The sequence below is a fragment of the Cervus canadensis genome, chromosome 29, assembly GCF_019320065.1.
Source record: "Cervus canadensis isolate Bull #8, Minnesota chromosome 29, ASM1932006v1, whole genome shotgun sequence".
NCBI classification, from domain to species: domain Eukaryota; kingdom Metazoa; phylum Chordata; class Mammalia; order Artiodactyla; family Cervidae; genus Cervus; species Cervus canadensis.
This window is the reverse complement of record NC_057414.1, coordinates 5,842,935-5,858,113: the sequence shown is the minus strand read 5'-3', so window position 1 is coordinate 5,858,113 and position 15,179 is coordinate 5,842,935. Positions and strand designations below refer to the sequence as shown.

The following is a 15,179-nucleotide window of genomic DNA, read 5'->3' as shown; positions in this document are numbered from 1 at the left end:
GTGCTAACTTATCAAATTTCATGCTCTTGATAACTTTAGTTAGCAGAGATGTGAAATTCTACCCAGGGTGTTTGTGCCATGGTCTGAGTGGGTTGAAAGTTCTGTCTACCCAAGTCCATTAAGATTTTAGTGTGTGCATTTAATATGCTTCTATGAGTTTTGTAGATTTCTGGGGTAGACAGGAGCCTTCAAAATTAGAAGGAAAATGGGATAATAAAGAAAGACACATGTAATATATGTAGACAAGTATGTGTTGACAGAATAATATATTCATATGAGATTCTGGGGGAGACTGTGTGGAATGGGGCTGGCTGCCTGCCAAATCCCCCCTTTTGGTTATATGCCTCATCCTGTCATCCTGAGCCTGGATAGACAGCCCTGATCCTTGTTCCAAAATAAACTCGACTGCCCCATTTCTTACGTACGATCCCAGAATGAATTGTGACAAAATGAAATAGAGAATTCTGGGAGTTTATGTTGCTCTTACTAACTCCCATTTTAGGACCCATGCCAAAAGAGAAACAGAGCATTTGAAAAATAAGCATAAAACTCTGCTGAGAGGGGAAAAAAAATCACTCAAGTCAAATTTAATGAGAGGCAGAAGCTAAAATTTTTCTCGAATCAATTCAGTCTAAGCCAACACAATATAATTACTAAGTGCTTTCCAACATCAGGGCTCTGTGACTGGCCCATAGGGGGACGGAGGATGGGGAACAAAGGTGAACAAGACAAGCCCCTAAGAAGCTTTACTTCTTCAACTGAACACACAGTAATCCAGTTTTCTAACCTACCCAGCTGATATTAAAATTCTGCTTCCTTTAACTTATAGGTTAAGATGGCTAGGAACCATGAAGAAGAGTAAAAGAACTGCTCAGCCCATCTACACATAAAATAGAGAATGTTTTCACTTCTCATCGGTCTTCTTTGACAATGAAGGGGTCATGACTGGGGGGTGGCCACTGTGTTTCCCTATCAGGGCTGGAACATCTGTAATATTTAATCCCACATGCTGTTCTCATAATAACTTTGTTAAGTTTCCTTACTCACTTTTATAAATTGCCTGGTCTTCTATTCTGGTGAAAGCATTGATTGGCTTTCTGTGCTTACTGAGAGCATCAATGACGCGGTTACCCTGGAAAGTGTATTGAGTGAGACTGGGCCTGGCTGGACCATTCCCCTCTAGCTGATGGACAGTCATTATCACCCCTCTGAGCCTCAATTCTCACCTGCTTCAGGGGGAAGGCACTGTGAGGCTCAAGCCTCTCTGAACCATAAAATTCCAGATTTAATCCTTATATAATGACATTCATTTCAGAGGCTGTCCAAACATTGATGAGTCAGAAGTATAACTCAGAGAGCCGGAAGAGACAAAAAAAGTAATCTGATCTCGGCTCCTACCTACAGGAAGCTGAAGGTACAAGCTTCAAGGGCCAAATGATCTCTTTTGTCAAACAATTAGGGTTGACTTTTTATTAAAAAATAATATATGGTCATGGTAATGAATTCTTATGTTTTAGAAAGGTATAAAAAGAAAAGTGAAAAGTCCCCTCACTGTTTTCACTCCTAGAGGTAACAACTGTTGGCAGCTTCTTGTGTATGCTTTTTAGAAATTTGCTATATGCATGTGCAAGCATGTGGCTTTATCTCTATTTGGTTTTGTCTATGTTTTAATACATTATTGACTTTCTGTTTAAATGGACAGGATCATATCATATATATGTATAATTCTATAACTTGTTTTTGTTTAGTTTTTCATTTAACAATGTATCTTGGACCTCACCCATATCAGTTCATATTGTCTTACCTTTAAGTGGGAGCCTGTATGCCATGGTGTGGATGTACCAGTAATTTTTTAGTAGGATCCCTACTGGTGTGGCTAAGACTGTGTCTAGCTTTTTGCTACTGCAAACACTTAGGAAGGTGTTTCTGAAGGATAAATGCCTGGAAATACACTTTCTAAGCTAAAAGGTGTATACATTATTTGTTTCTTTTAGTTTGCTCTTGCATACTTAAAAAATATGTGTTTACTAAACCAACAGAAACTAATAATGAAGAAAACACAAACAGGCCATAATCTCATTGCCCAGATAATGTATTGAAATAAAATATATAATTAATATACAGTTAGCCCTTCATATCTGTGGTTTGTGCACTGGCAAATTCAACTCACCTCAGATTGAAAATATTTTTAAAAATTTCCAGAAAGTTCCAAAGAGCAAAACTTGAATTTGGTACATACCTGGCAACTATTTACATTGTATTAGGTTTCATAAATAATCTAGAGATAATTTAAAGTATATGGGAGGATATGAATGGATTATATGCAATTACTGCTGCTACTGCTACTGCTAAGTCACTTCAGTTGTGTCTGACTCTGTGTGACCCCATCCCTGGGATTCTCCGGGCAAGAACACTGAAGTGGGTTGCCATTTCCTTTTCCAATGCATAAAAGTGAAAAGTGAAAGTGAAGTCACTCAGTCATGTCTGACTCTTTGCGACCCCATGGACTGCAGCCTACCAGGCTCCTCCATCCATGGGCTTTTCCAGGCAAGAGTACTGGAGTGGGGTGCCATTGCCTTCTCCGATATGCAATTACTATGCCATTTTAAATAAAGGACTTGATCGTTTGTGGATTTTGGTATCTGTGAGGTTTGGGGATGAGGACTGTCCCTGGAACAACTGAGGGACAATTGTATGTTCATAATGCACATACATGAAAATTAAAGCAATATAAAAATTTTATTTTTAAAAATAAAATTAAAAAAATTTATTTTTTATACAACGCTTCCCCTACCTCTTATTATCCTTGCCAAAGGTACCACATTGATGGCTTCTTGTATCCACTACCAATTATTTCTGTTATGAATATAAGCAGGTTCATACAATTATAAATAATTTTACACAAAAGATAGTATTTTATATATTGCTTTATACTTGATTTTCTTCCATTTACTAACATATCTTGGAGATATGTTGAAGTTATATATTTTTTATATTGAAGTATAGTTGACTTACAGTATTATATTAGTTTCAGGGGTACTGCCTAGTGATCCAATATTTTCATAAATTATACTCCACTTAAAGTTATTATAAAATTATGACTATATTTCTCTGTGCGATACAATTTATCTTCCTTGCTTATCTATTTTATGCATAGTAGTTTGCATCTCTTAATCCCCAGGGTATTTTTCATTTGTATATTCTTATACATTATCTCATGCTTCTTAATAGCTGTGGAAGGTTCTATTAGTCAGTGTAAAACAATTTATTTTACCAGGGCACAGTTGTTGGGTGCTTAGGTTGCTTTAATATTTTGCTATCATAAACAGAAGGATAAAGGGTCTTAGGATTACATTCTGATAGCTATTGCCAAGTTGTCTCCAAAAATGTATACTCCCACAAAAAATATATGATTGGCTACTTCCTCACAGTTTCGTAAAAATTGCTCATACCCCAACATTTGACCTTGGTTATTCTGATAGGTAAACAATTATATTTTAAAATTTTATATTTCTTCACTTATGAGGTTAAACATCTTTCCATATGTTTGTTGGTTATTTAAATTTCTTTTTGTATAAAATGCTCATTTATGTTGCCTTTTTTTCATTGTTTGGATAGCTTACACTTTAAAAAATTTATCTGCATATTAAGAATGTTAAAAAAAAGAATATTAGTTCTTCATCTCAGATAACTATTGCAAAAATTTTTACTAGTTTTATATTTGTATTATTATTGTATTTTAAATATTTAAACTTTTCCCTTGTCTTCTATTTCTTGCTATAAGTTTAAAATGTGTTACATAGTCACATTTTTTTTTCCTTTTTAGCTTTTGATCTTTGTAATATATCTTCCCTTCTCTGATACATATTAAACAAATTATCCATGTTTTCTTCTAGTAAAACCTTGGTTTAATTTTTAGCTATTTAATCTTTGATCTACCGGAATATATTTTAGTATTTGATGTGAGAACCAGGCAAACACACCTTTTTTTGGGACCTTTCCTTTACAGCATCAGACTTCTACATCTTCCAGTATTCTAACCATCCTGTGAAATTTTCTCAGTTAGTACACTAAGGAGGCATGAAAAAATGGGAAGGAAAAAGGGATTTGGAGTCAGAACTAGGTTTGAATCCTGAGTCCACCATTTGTAGGTAAGTAACTTGGGAAAGTCATTTAACTTCTTTCAACCTCAGCCTCCTTACCTGCAAAATGGATATAATATCTACCTACCTATCAGGACTGTTACATGTAGTAAATGAGACAATAATTGTCAAGCCCCTAACACAGAACCTAGCACAAACTGGCATTCAGGAAGTAGTATCTATTATGCTGTGAGTTTTTCTTCAAAGAACTGTGATTATAGGTGAGGAAATAAAATCTAATGGAAACTAATGAATACAATGTATGGGTTCCTTCATGGTTTTCCTTTCTTTTTCTTCTTTTTAAAAAACACAGAATTTCAGGGGCTTCCCTGGTGGCTCAGTGGTAAAGAATCCTCCTGCTGATGCAGGAGACATGGGTTTGATCCCTGGTCTGGAAAGATCTCACATGCCACAGAGCAACTAAGCCCATTTGCCACAACCATTGAGCCTGTGCCCTAGAACCTGGGAACCACAGCTATTGAGCCCATGTGCAGCGACTACTGAAGCCCGTGTGCCCTAGAGCCCACGCTCCAGAAGAAAAGCCAAACAGTGGGAAGCCTGCACACCGCACCTGCAGAGTAGTCCCTGCTTGCCACAACTAGAGAAAAGCCTGCAACAGCCCAGACCTCGCACAGCCAAAACCAAAACAAAACAAACAAACCACGTAGTAGATGCAGTCCTCAGGTTTGGGGAAAAGATACTAATTAAAGGAACACAGCATTTCAGCACTGGAAGAGGTGCTCATCCACCTGGCGCTTACACATTAGAGCCGGTCTCCAAAGGGGAGTGAACCTGTCCCAAGTCCTGTCAGAGTTAGCGCAGGGTGAGCCCCAGTCCAGAGTTTCCCTTGCCTAGCCCAGACTTCTTTCCACCATAGCAGATGTAACTTAGCATGTGTGTATGCTTCTTTTCCACTGGGCGAGTAATAATAAAATTCTGTTTGATGATTATGTTCATCCTGGATGTAATTCTCATTTGTAAAGCATTTGATGCTGCTGTTCATTTCAGTTCAGTCGCTCAGTCATGTCCAGCTCTTTGCAACCCCATGGACTGCAGCACGCCAGGCCTCCTTGTCCATCACCAACTCCTGGAATTTACTCAAACTCATGTCCATTGAGTCAATGATGCCATCCAACCATCTCCTCTGTCGTCCCCTTCTCCTCCTGCCTTCAATCTTTCCCAGCGCCAGGGTCTTTTCCAATGAGTCAGTTCTTCGCATCAGGTGACCAAAGTATTGGAGTTTCAGCTTCTGCATCAGTCCTTTCAATGAATATTCAGGACTGATTTCCTTTAAGATGGATTGATTTCCTTTAGGCAGTCCAAGGGACTCTCAAGAGTCTTCTCCAACACCACAGTTGAAAAGCATCAATTCTTCGGCGCTCAGCTTTCTTTATAGTCCAACTCTCATACCCATACATGACTACTGGAAAAACCATAGCTTTGACTGGATGGACCTTTGTTGGCAAAGTAGTGTCTCTGCTTTTTAATATGCTATCTAGGTTGGTCATAGCTTTTCTTCCAAGGAGTAAGTGTCTTTTAATTTCATGACTGCAGTCACCATCTGCAATGATTTTGGAGCTGAAAAAAATAAAGTCTCTCACTGTTTTCACTGTTTCCACATCTATTTGCCAAGAAATGATGGAACCAGATGCCATGATCTTTGTTTTCTGAATGTTGAGCTTTAAGCCAACTTTTTCACTCTCTCTTTCACTTTCATCAAGAGGCTCTTTAGTTCTTCTTTGCTTTCTGCTATAAGGGTGGGGTCATCTGCATATCTGAGGTTACTGATATTACTCCCAACAGTCCTGATTCCAGCTTGTGCTTCATCCATCCCAGCGTTTCTCATGATGTACTCTGCATATAAGTTAAATAAGCAGGGGGACAATATACAGCCTTGAGTACTCCTTTCCCAATTTGAAACCAGCCTGTTGTTCCATGTCCAGTTCTAACTGTTGCTTCTTGACCTGCATACAGATTTCTCAAGAGGCAAGTCAGGTGGTCTGGTATTCCCATCTCTTGAAGAATTTTCCACAGTTTGTTGTGATCCACACAGTCAAAGGCTCTGGCATAGTCAATAAAGCAGAAGTAGATGTTTTTCTGGAACTCTCTTGCTTTTTCGATGATCCAACGGATGTTGGCAATTTGATCTCTGGTTCCTCTGCCTCTTCTAAATCCAGCTTGAACAACTGGAAGTTCACGGTTCACATACTGTTGAAGCCTGGCTTGGAGAATTTTGAGCATTACTTTGTTAGCGTGTGAGATGAGTGCAATTGTGCAGTAGTTTGAGCATTCTTTGGGATTACCTTTCTTTGGGATTAGAATGAAAACTGACCTTTTCCAGTCCTGTGTTCCACTGCCGAATTTTCCAAATTTGCTGGCATATTGAGTGAAGCACTTTCACAGCATCATCTTTTAGGATTTGAAATAGCTCAACTGGAATTCTATCACCTCCACTAGCTTTGTTCATAGTGATGCTTCCTAAGGCCCGCTTGACTTCACATTCCAGGATGTCTGGCTCTAGATGAGTGATCATACCATACCATGATCTACCATCATGATCATACCATCATGACCATTATCTAGGTCATGAAGACCTTTTTTGTATAGTTCTTTTGTATTCTTGCCACCTCTTATTATCTTCTGCTTTTTTTAGGTCCATACGATTTCTGTCCTTTATTGTGCCCATCTTTGCATGAAATATTCCCTTGGTATCTCTAATTTTCTTGAAGAGATCTCTAGTCTCTGTTACCCTGCTGCTGTTATCCTTAGCAATACCACATTGCCTGTGTCCCTGTGGATTGCTAAAACCTCCAGGTTTTAGCAAACATGCTTCCTCCCATCATCAGGCTTTTCAAGGTCACTTTGATTCTTATTTCTATTTCTGAGGTTTGACTTTTCATTAGTAATCTTTGCTCAAATAACATTTTCAGAGGCATTCAAAAACAGTTTACATTATTGGTATGACATTTTAAAATACCAAGTGTGACACAGTCTCACATATTTATTATTTCTATTTTCCTACTCCAGTTTTAATTTTCTCTTCTTAAAGCATGGACTGGGAAATTGGATGCCATTCATTTTTATAGAGATAATCATTGATAACAGCATCAAGCAAGCTCATATATATATGAGATATTTATATATTATCTTGTTTAATTATCAGGAGGCTGGGATTATTTTTCCAGCTTTACAAATAAGAAAACAGAGCTCAAAGAGAAGCACTAACTTATTCAAAGTTAAATAGTTGAAAGAGGTTAAGGGTTTAAAACAGCCTAACTAAAACTCTTGAACTCTTAACTACCAATTCCTACTGTTTTCCTTTAATAACCTGTCCATTTCTGGGGATCTATGCCTACAAGATTCCAGTTCTGAAACTTGACGTTCAAGCTTCCCGAGACAGAAGCACATAACTGGGGGTGGCTGGTTGACTCTACAGTAGCCCCAACAACCTGATTTTGACATTGTTGTTCAGTCCCTAAGTCTTGTCTGACTCTTTGCTGCCCCATGGACTGCAGCATGCTAGGCTTCCATGTCCTTCACTATCTCCTGGAGTTTACTCAAATTAATGTCCACAAGTTGGTGATGCCATCCAACCATCTCATCCTCTGTTGCCCCTTCTGCTCTCAATCTTTCCCACATCAAGTTCTTTTCCAATGAACTTTTCATTGCATCAGGTGGCCAAAGTATGGAAGCTTCAACATCAGTCCTTCCAACTGGAAGGTGAATTCTGATGCTGAAGCTGCTCAGCCTTCTTTACGGTCCAACTCTCACATTCATACATGGCTACTGGAAAAACCATAGCTTTGACTCTATGGAGCTTCAGCTTCAGCATCAGTCCTTCCAATGAATATTCAGGGCTGATTTCCTTTAGGATTGACTGGTTTGATTTCCGTACAGTCCAAGGGACTCTCAAGAGTCTTCTCCAGCATCACAATTCGAAAGCATAAGTTTTTCAGTGCTCAGCCTTCTTTACTGTCCAACTTTCACATCCGTACATGATTACTGGAAAAACCATAGTTTTGACTATATGGACCTTTGTCAGCAAAGTGATGTCTGCTTTTTAATATGCTGTCTAGGTATGGTCCAACTTATAATGATCAGACCATATAGGACAGAAGCAAAATACGTAGGCTAGAAAATTCCATCCATTGCCATCTCCTTATCCATACAACTGTCATTAAATCATAGAAAAAAATAAATTCTATTTGTTATGATATCTTTTTCACAACTGTGTTGGTGATGGATAGAAATTTAGCACTTGTAGTCGATTCAAACTGTTGTTAAGGTTTTTTTGTTTGTTTGTCTTTTCAGATGATAATGTGAAGGCAAATGGTGGACCATATTCATAGTCAAACTTTTTCTGTTTTTAAAAGATGAGCACTACTTGCATTTCATCCACAAAGACCATTGGCCTGGGGCTCCATGGAGTCCCTGAATAAATGATTCAAGGCTCTCCTGAGATATTTATTTCTTAGTGTTATACAAAGGATGATATCAGCATAAGAATTTTTTAAATGGGAAGAGCTTTCGCGACCCTCATGAACCCCTGAAGTATGACGTGTAGCTTTAAGCTGATTCAACCACATTGTTCTCCCACCACGTTGACCTTTTTCATTTCTCTGATTCAGGCATTTCTGCACCCCTGCTCATGCTTTTTTTTCCTACTGAGAACAAAATTTTTTAATCTCTTCCTGACTCAGAAGACTTCTCCGAGTCCTTAAAGATTCAGTCTGTAGAGCTTCTGATCTCTCCATCAAATCTGAAGAAGAGTCTTGCTGGGTATTCTTGGTTGTAGGTTTTCCCTTTTCATCAAATACATTTAAATACATCATGCCACTCCCTCTGGCTAGCAGAGTTTCTGCTGAAAAATCAACTGATAGCCCTATGTGAACTCCTTTGTAAGTTATTCATTGCTTCCCTTGTTGCTTTTGGGCTTCCCAGGTGGTACAGTGGTAAAGAATCTGCCTGCCAATGCAGGAGATGTGGATTCAATTCCTGGGGTGGGAACATCCCCTGGAGTGAAAGTGAAAGTGAAGTCGCTCAGTTGTGTCCGACTCTTTGCAACCCCATGGACAGTAGCCTGCACCAGGCTCCTCCGTCCATGGGATTTTCTAGGCAAGAGTACTGAGGTGGGTTGCCATTTCCACTCCAGTATTCTTGCCTGGGAAATCCCATGGAGTAGAGGAGCTTGGTGGGCTACAGTCCATGGGGTTGCAAAGAGTCAGATATGCACACACTCTGGCAGGCAGAGTTAGTTCTTGGAGTCTGGCTGCAGGGCCCAGGGATCTCCACACTCATTTAGGATCATTGGTGGGGAGGATGGCCATTTCCTGACACAGTTGGGTATTGGCCCAGCGTGTCCAGAAGGTTGCACTGGCCTGCTAATGGGCAGGGCAGAGCCCAGCTGGACCCAGGGTAGGATCTGGCTTGCACTGTGGGATGGTATTTTCTTGCTGTCTGCTGCCCGGCTGGTCTACAGGTTTGTGCAGGCTTCCTGGGCAGGAGGGGCTGCTGCCTGCTTACAGGTTGTTGGGGCTTCCTTGGTCGCTCAAGTGGTAAAGAAGCAGCCTGCAATGCAGGAGACTCAGGTTTGATCCCTGCAATGCAGAAGATGCAGAAGACTCAGGTTCAGTCCCTGGGCTGGGAAGGTTCCCTGGAGGAGGAAATGGCAACCCAGTCCAGTATTCTTGCCTGAAAAGTCCCATGGACAAAGGAGCCTGGTGGGCTACAGTCCATGGGATTACAAAGAGTCAGACACAATTTAGCAATTGAGCTCCAGGCACAGGCACTGCTGATGGGTGGGGCCTGTCCTTGCTCAGATAAGTTGTTTGGCCTGAGGCGCCCCAGCATGGACACCTGGAGGCTGTTGGGCGGGCGGGATCTTGGCACTAATGAGCTGGAGGAGGGTCCCACCTGGTCCCACCTCCTCCGCAGTGATGCCTGGGAGGACGCGCTCCCGGGTTTGGCTGTCCGAGCCCCTGGCCCCAAGGAGAGCCAGGCAACCACCCTCTGCTTCTCAGAGAGACTCTCCAAGGCCAGCAGGTAGGTCTGACCCAGGCTCCTATCAAATGGCTGTTTTTCCCTGGTTGGTTTGCAGGAGATTTTATGTATGCCCTTTGAGGATGAAGTCTCTATTTCCCCAGTCCTGTGGGGCTCCTGCAGTTAAGCCCCGTTGGCCTTCAAAGCCAAATGCTGTGGGAGGAGGCGAGGGTGGGATGATTTGAAAGAATGGCATTGAAACATGTATATTACCATATGTGAAACAGATCGCCAGTCCAGGTTCGATGCATGAAACAGGGTGCTCAGGGCTGGTGCACTGGGATGACCCTGAGGGATGGGATGGGGAGGGAGGCAGGAGGGGGGTTCAGGATGGGGGACATGTGTACATCCGTGGCTGATTCATGTCAATGTATGGCAAAAGCCACTACAATATTGTAAAGTAATTAGCCTCCAATTAAAATTAATTAATTAAAAAAAACCCCAAATGCTCTGAGGGCCTGCTCTCCCCGCCCAGCCCCCCATCCCCCCCATGCAGGAGATTCTGCTGTGTGGGGCTCAGGGCTCTCACTCCTGTGGGAGAACAACAACATGACTTTTCTCCAGTTTGTGGGTCACCCATGCTGGGGGCGGGGGTGGGTGGGATTTGACTGTATCATGAGTCCCCCACTCCTGCCCCTAGGGTTGTGGTTTCGTCATATCTTTAGTTGTAGAAAATCTGTTCTCGTAGGTTCCAGTCTTTTTCACTGATGTTGTTCTGCAAACAGTTGTGGTTTTGTGTGCTCCTGAGAAGAGGGGAGCTCGGGGATTTTTCTTCCCTGCCACCTCCCTCCTCTAAGAGATGCGCCTGATGGACTTGAGGAATGTGCTTACTTGTGAGCTCCTAAAGGTAGGAGCTTGTTATGTTAGAACTTCAGTCTCTAGCATGTTGTTGTTGTTTAGTCGCTAAGCCATGTCCTACTCTTTGCGACCCCATGGACTGCAGCATGCTGGGCCTCCCTGTCCCTCACTGTCTCCCGGAGTTTGTGGGTGTGTAATAACTGCAGAGCGGAGTGACTGAATAAGCAAGTGAGTGAATACCGTATTCTCACTATGTTATCTTAGGCAAATAATCAGCCAAGTTGATTTGACACTGGCATCACCTGATGAACTCAGGAAACTCCATTTGGGGTCAGCTCTAGTGAGCAAAAAAAAAAAAGTTCTTTGTGTTGAATCTAAATAAACTTCCTGGTATGTTCTGCTTTCTGGTTTTCATTCTACCCTCTCAAAAAAAAAACCTGAGACGTGAAAGTCGCTTGGTCGCGTCTGACTCTCTGTGACCCCGTGGACCATACAGTCCATGGGATTCTCCAGGCCAGAACACTGGAGTGGGTAGCCTCTGCCCTCTGAGGGCTCACCGAATATTTCGCCTTTTCTGTGATTGCCTCTTTTCCATGGTCCTCTTTCTCACATTTGAAGGTGGTTTTTCCTTTTCCATGATAAATGACCGCATTCCCCTCTACTTGCCTCCCTAGCATTCTCACCAAGTGGCCATTTGTTTCTGCTTGCATACCCCCAGTGACAGGGAGCTCTCTTTTTCTAGTCTGTGCCACTTTGAGATGGCTCTTATGAGTATTATTTCTAGCATCTTATTGCTGTTTAATGCCTCATCCGAGACTCAGCCGAGTGCAGGTGAGGTCAATTATGGCAAAATGGAAGCTTTTACTCTATCACTTTAATGCGCATCTGGTGTAGTAGCGATCTCTGGGTTTCTCAGGTGGTACTAACGGTAGAGACTCCGCCTGCCAATTCAGGAGATGCAAGGGACGTGAGTTTGATCCCTCAGTGGGGAGATCCCCTGTGTACTAGCTACAGCTAAACACAGTGCTGATAAAACATCCATTTCTTTAAAATGTCCACTTTTGTCTTTACCTTTTCCCACCTAAGAGAAGGGGTGAACTAGAATAACACATAGCCATCATCAAGCAGTCTCCCACTTGGCGGAGGACAGTGATAGGTAAAGACACAATTAAGCACCGAGTGGTTAAGTGCTATGATAGGATAAAGTCAGAACGCTCTGGGACCCAGAGGAGGGGCCCTGACTGAGTTGTGAGGAGGCGTATAAAGGTTTTCTGGAGGAAGTGACATCAAGAAATGAGATCTGAATGAGTTATCCGGGTGAAGATGGGTTGGGGTGTCCACGGAGGACTGTGGAGAGAAGCGTGGGCAGAGGAGTAGCAAGAGTGTTCCGGAAAGAGAGGGAGACACATAGAAGGTCTGGAGGTGAGAGGGGCTAGCGCATTTGAAGCAAAGAAAGTAGTTGTTACTAAAGGGAAGAGAGGAGAGGCGGGATAAATGAAGGTGATGCTGTTCAGTTGCTAAGTTGTTCTGACTCTTTTGAGACCCCATGGACTGTAGCCCACCAGGCTCTTCTGTCCATGGGATTTCCTAGGCAAGAATACAGGAGTGGGTTGCCATTTCCTTCTCCAGGGGATCTTCCCTGCCCAGAGATCTAACCCAGGTCTCCTGCATTGCAGGCGGATTCTTACCCTCTGAGCCACCAGGGAAGCCCAAGTGAGGGTGATGATGATGATAATGAGGAAGATGATGGTAGTGGCCGGTGGTCCAGTGGCTAGGGCTCTGTGTTTCCCCTGCAGGGGGCCACGGATTTGATTCCTGGTTGAGGAGCTAAGATACTGCATGCAGTGCGGTGAGGCAAAAAAAAAAAAGATGGTAGTGGTGATAAGTCATACATATATACTTGCTCTGTGGCAGGCACTGTTCTAAGCATTTCCTATATATCAATTTCCTTAACCCTTATAAGAGCTCTATGAATTAAGAACACATAAGAAAGTGAAGTGTTAGTCACTCAGTCATGTCCAACTCTTTGCTACCCCATGTACTGTAGCCCGCTGGGTTCCTCCATTCATGGAGTTCTCCAGACAAGAATACTGGAGTGGGTTGCCATTCATTCCCTTCTCTCGGGGATCTTCGTAACCTGCTGCAGGCAGATTCTTTACTATCTGAGCCCCCAGGGAAGCCTAAGAACACGTAAGTGCCTATTTAATAGAGCAGGCGTCAGTGACCCCCCAGAGGAACTGGGTTGCACAGCAGGAGGTGAGTGGAGGGGTGAGGCTGCAGCTCTCCAACCTTCTGTGGAAAAACTGCCTTCCGGGAAGCCTGTCTCCTGTGCCAAAAATGTTGGGAACCACTGTAATAGAACACGCTGGGGCAAAGGCAGATTCAACACCTGTCCAAGGTTTGACTGCTACTGAATGGCACAAGCCAGGAATTAAACCCAGGCAATCCGGTTTAAGGGTCAGCATTCCTAACTACCATACATTAAGTGAATTTAGTTTATCTTGACTGAAAGGGGGAGCCATTCCTCAGCTTAGAATTGAGGCATGTTATTTCACCATCACTCCTGTCTCCCCGGAGTGTTTACAGCTAGAGAGAATACAGACAATATTCCAGAAGCATGTGCATTGCCTGCCCCACTAAGGGTCTCCAGGTTGAACTGATCCCTTTGCAGATGCCTCTCAGAAGGCATCACTGCTCATGGCTGCTGAAGTGTCCCATCCCAGCTCCTGTTGGCCACCTGCTCTGAAAGCAGTCCTGGGTTTAGATTTGGGAAGGCCAAGATTCCAATCTTGGTCCTGTGATTTACCATTTCTATGACCTTGGGTAAATTACTTAACCCCTTTGAGCTTCAGTTCCCTCATATGCAACTAAGATGCATGCGTGCGCATGCTAAATCGCCTCAGTCGTGTCCAATTCTTCTCAACCCTGTGGACTGTAGCCCTCCAGGCTCCTCTGCCCATAGGATTCTCCAGGCAAGAATACTGGAGTGAGTTGCCATGCCTTCCTCCAGGGGATCTTCCTGACCCAGGGATCGAACCTGCATCTGTTACGTCTCCTGCATCGGCAGGCAGATTCTTTACCACTAGCACCACCGGGGGAGCCCCATGCAATTAAGATAGTAATCCTTATTTTGCTGGGTTGTGGTAAGGATGATTAAGATTATGCAAATAACATACTCAACAGAACACCTGGAACATTGGGTTGGTGAATATCCATTATCTATTAAACACGGACTTCTCAATGACTTCTATCAGCAATAATAAAACCAAAGAATAGATTTTGGTATAAGATTGTCTTGGAATAAGAGTAGCTAAGAACTACACATTTAACTTAAGTGTTAATTGTGGGAAAAAAATACAAAGGAATGACCCAGTGGGAAAGTGCTAGATAATTGGCACCGGATTTCAATTAAAGTTAATCAGGTGCAGAACACTGGGGGCTGTTTGAAGCAAATTATTTCACAGTTGGGGGTCTGGGTGGTATGTGGCAGGGGGCAGCAGGAAAGAAACTGGGGCAGAATCCAAGTGATTTCTACTTTATGTAGTGAGAAGAGGGATAGTAAAATGAGCAGATATAGTACCAGTGAATCAAATCAATGTAGAAGGCACCATCTTTTCTCAAGATGGGGGGGGTGGATATTTTAATTTCCTGAAATGATGTGGTATAGTGAGATGGAAATTTGGGTTCTGTTGCTTACTGTGCCCCTAACTTAACGCAGGTCAGCTAACGAGCCACTGAAGAAAACAGAAGGTGCCAACCCCCCAATTTCTAGGGTCCCCTGTGGCTCAAAATTCAGTGATTTCCATGGATTAAAAATAACATCTCAAAGTATTTTACAGTTAGTAAATTGTCTTCCCACCTCACTTTTTTTTTTTAACTGAACAAGGTGAGATATAAACAAACAAATGTAATAAAAGCATTTACCTGTATTAAGTGATCCTTATCACATACTTGTGAAGGAAGCAAGGAAACTTGCTAAATATGCCATTTAATCTTGAAGAGTGAGCAGGCTGGGGTGGTTGGCATAGAGCATGAGAGAAGTGGGAAATCGCACCTGCAGAAGTGAACCTGGATGTCCTTTGAGTTTAAGAAATTTTGTCAACAAGCAGCCAGGGGAGAGTTTTACAAAGGCATTTAACACAATTTGATTTGTGTTTGGGAAGATCAACTATGACAACAGTGAAAAGTTGGAGTTGGAGG

The 15,179-nt window shown here is 42.4% G+C and overlaps 1 protein-coding gene across 34 annotated transcripts in view; it reads right to left on the bottom strand.

Moving 5' to 3' along the window:
• DLG2 (discs large MAGUK scaffold protein 2) overlaps positions 1-15,179 on the bottom strand; it is a 2,236,304-nt gene that overhangs the window by 340,466 nt on the left and 1,880,659 nt on the right. The window lies entirely within an intron of this gene.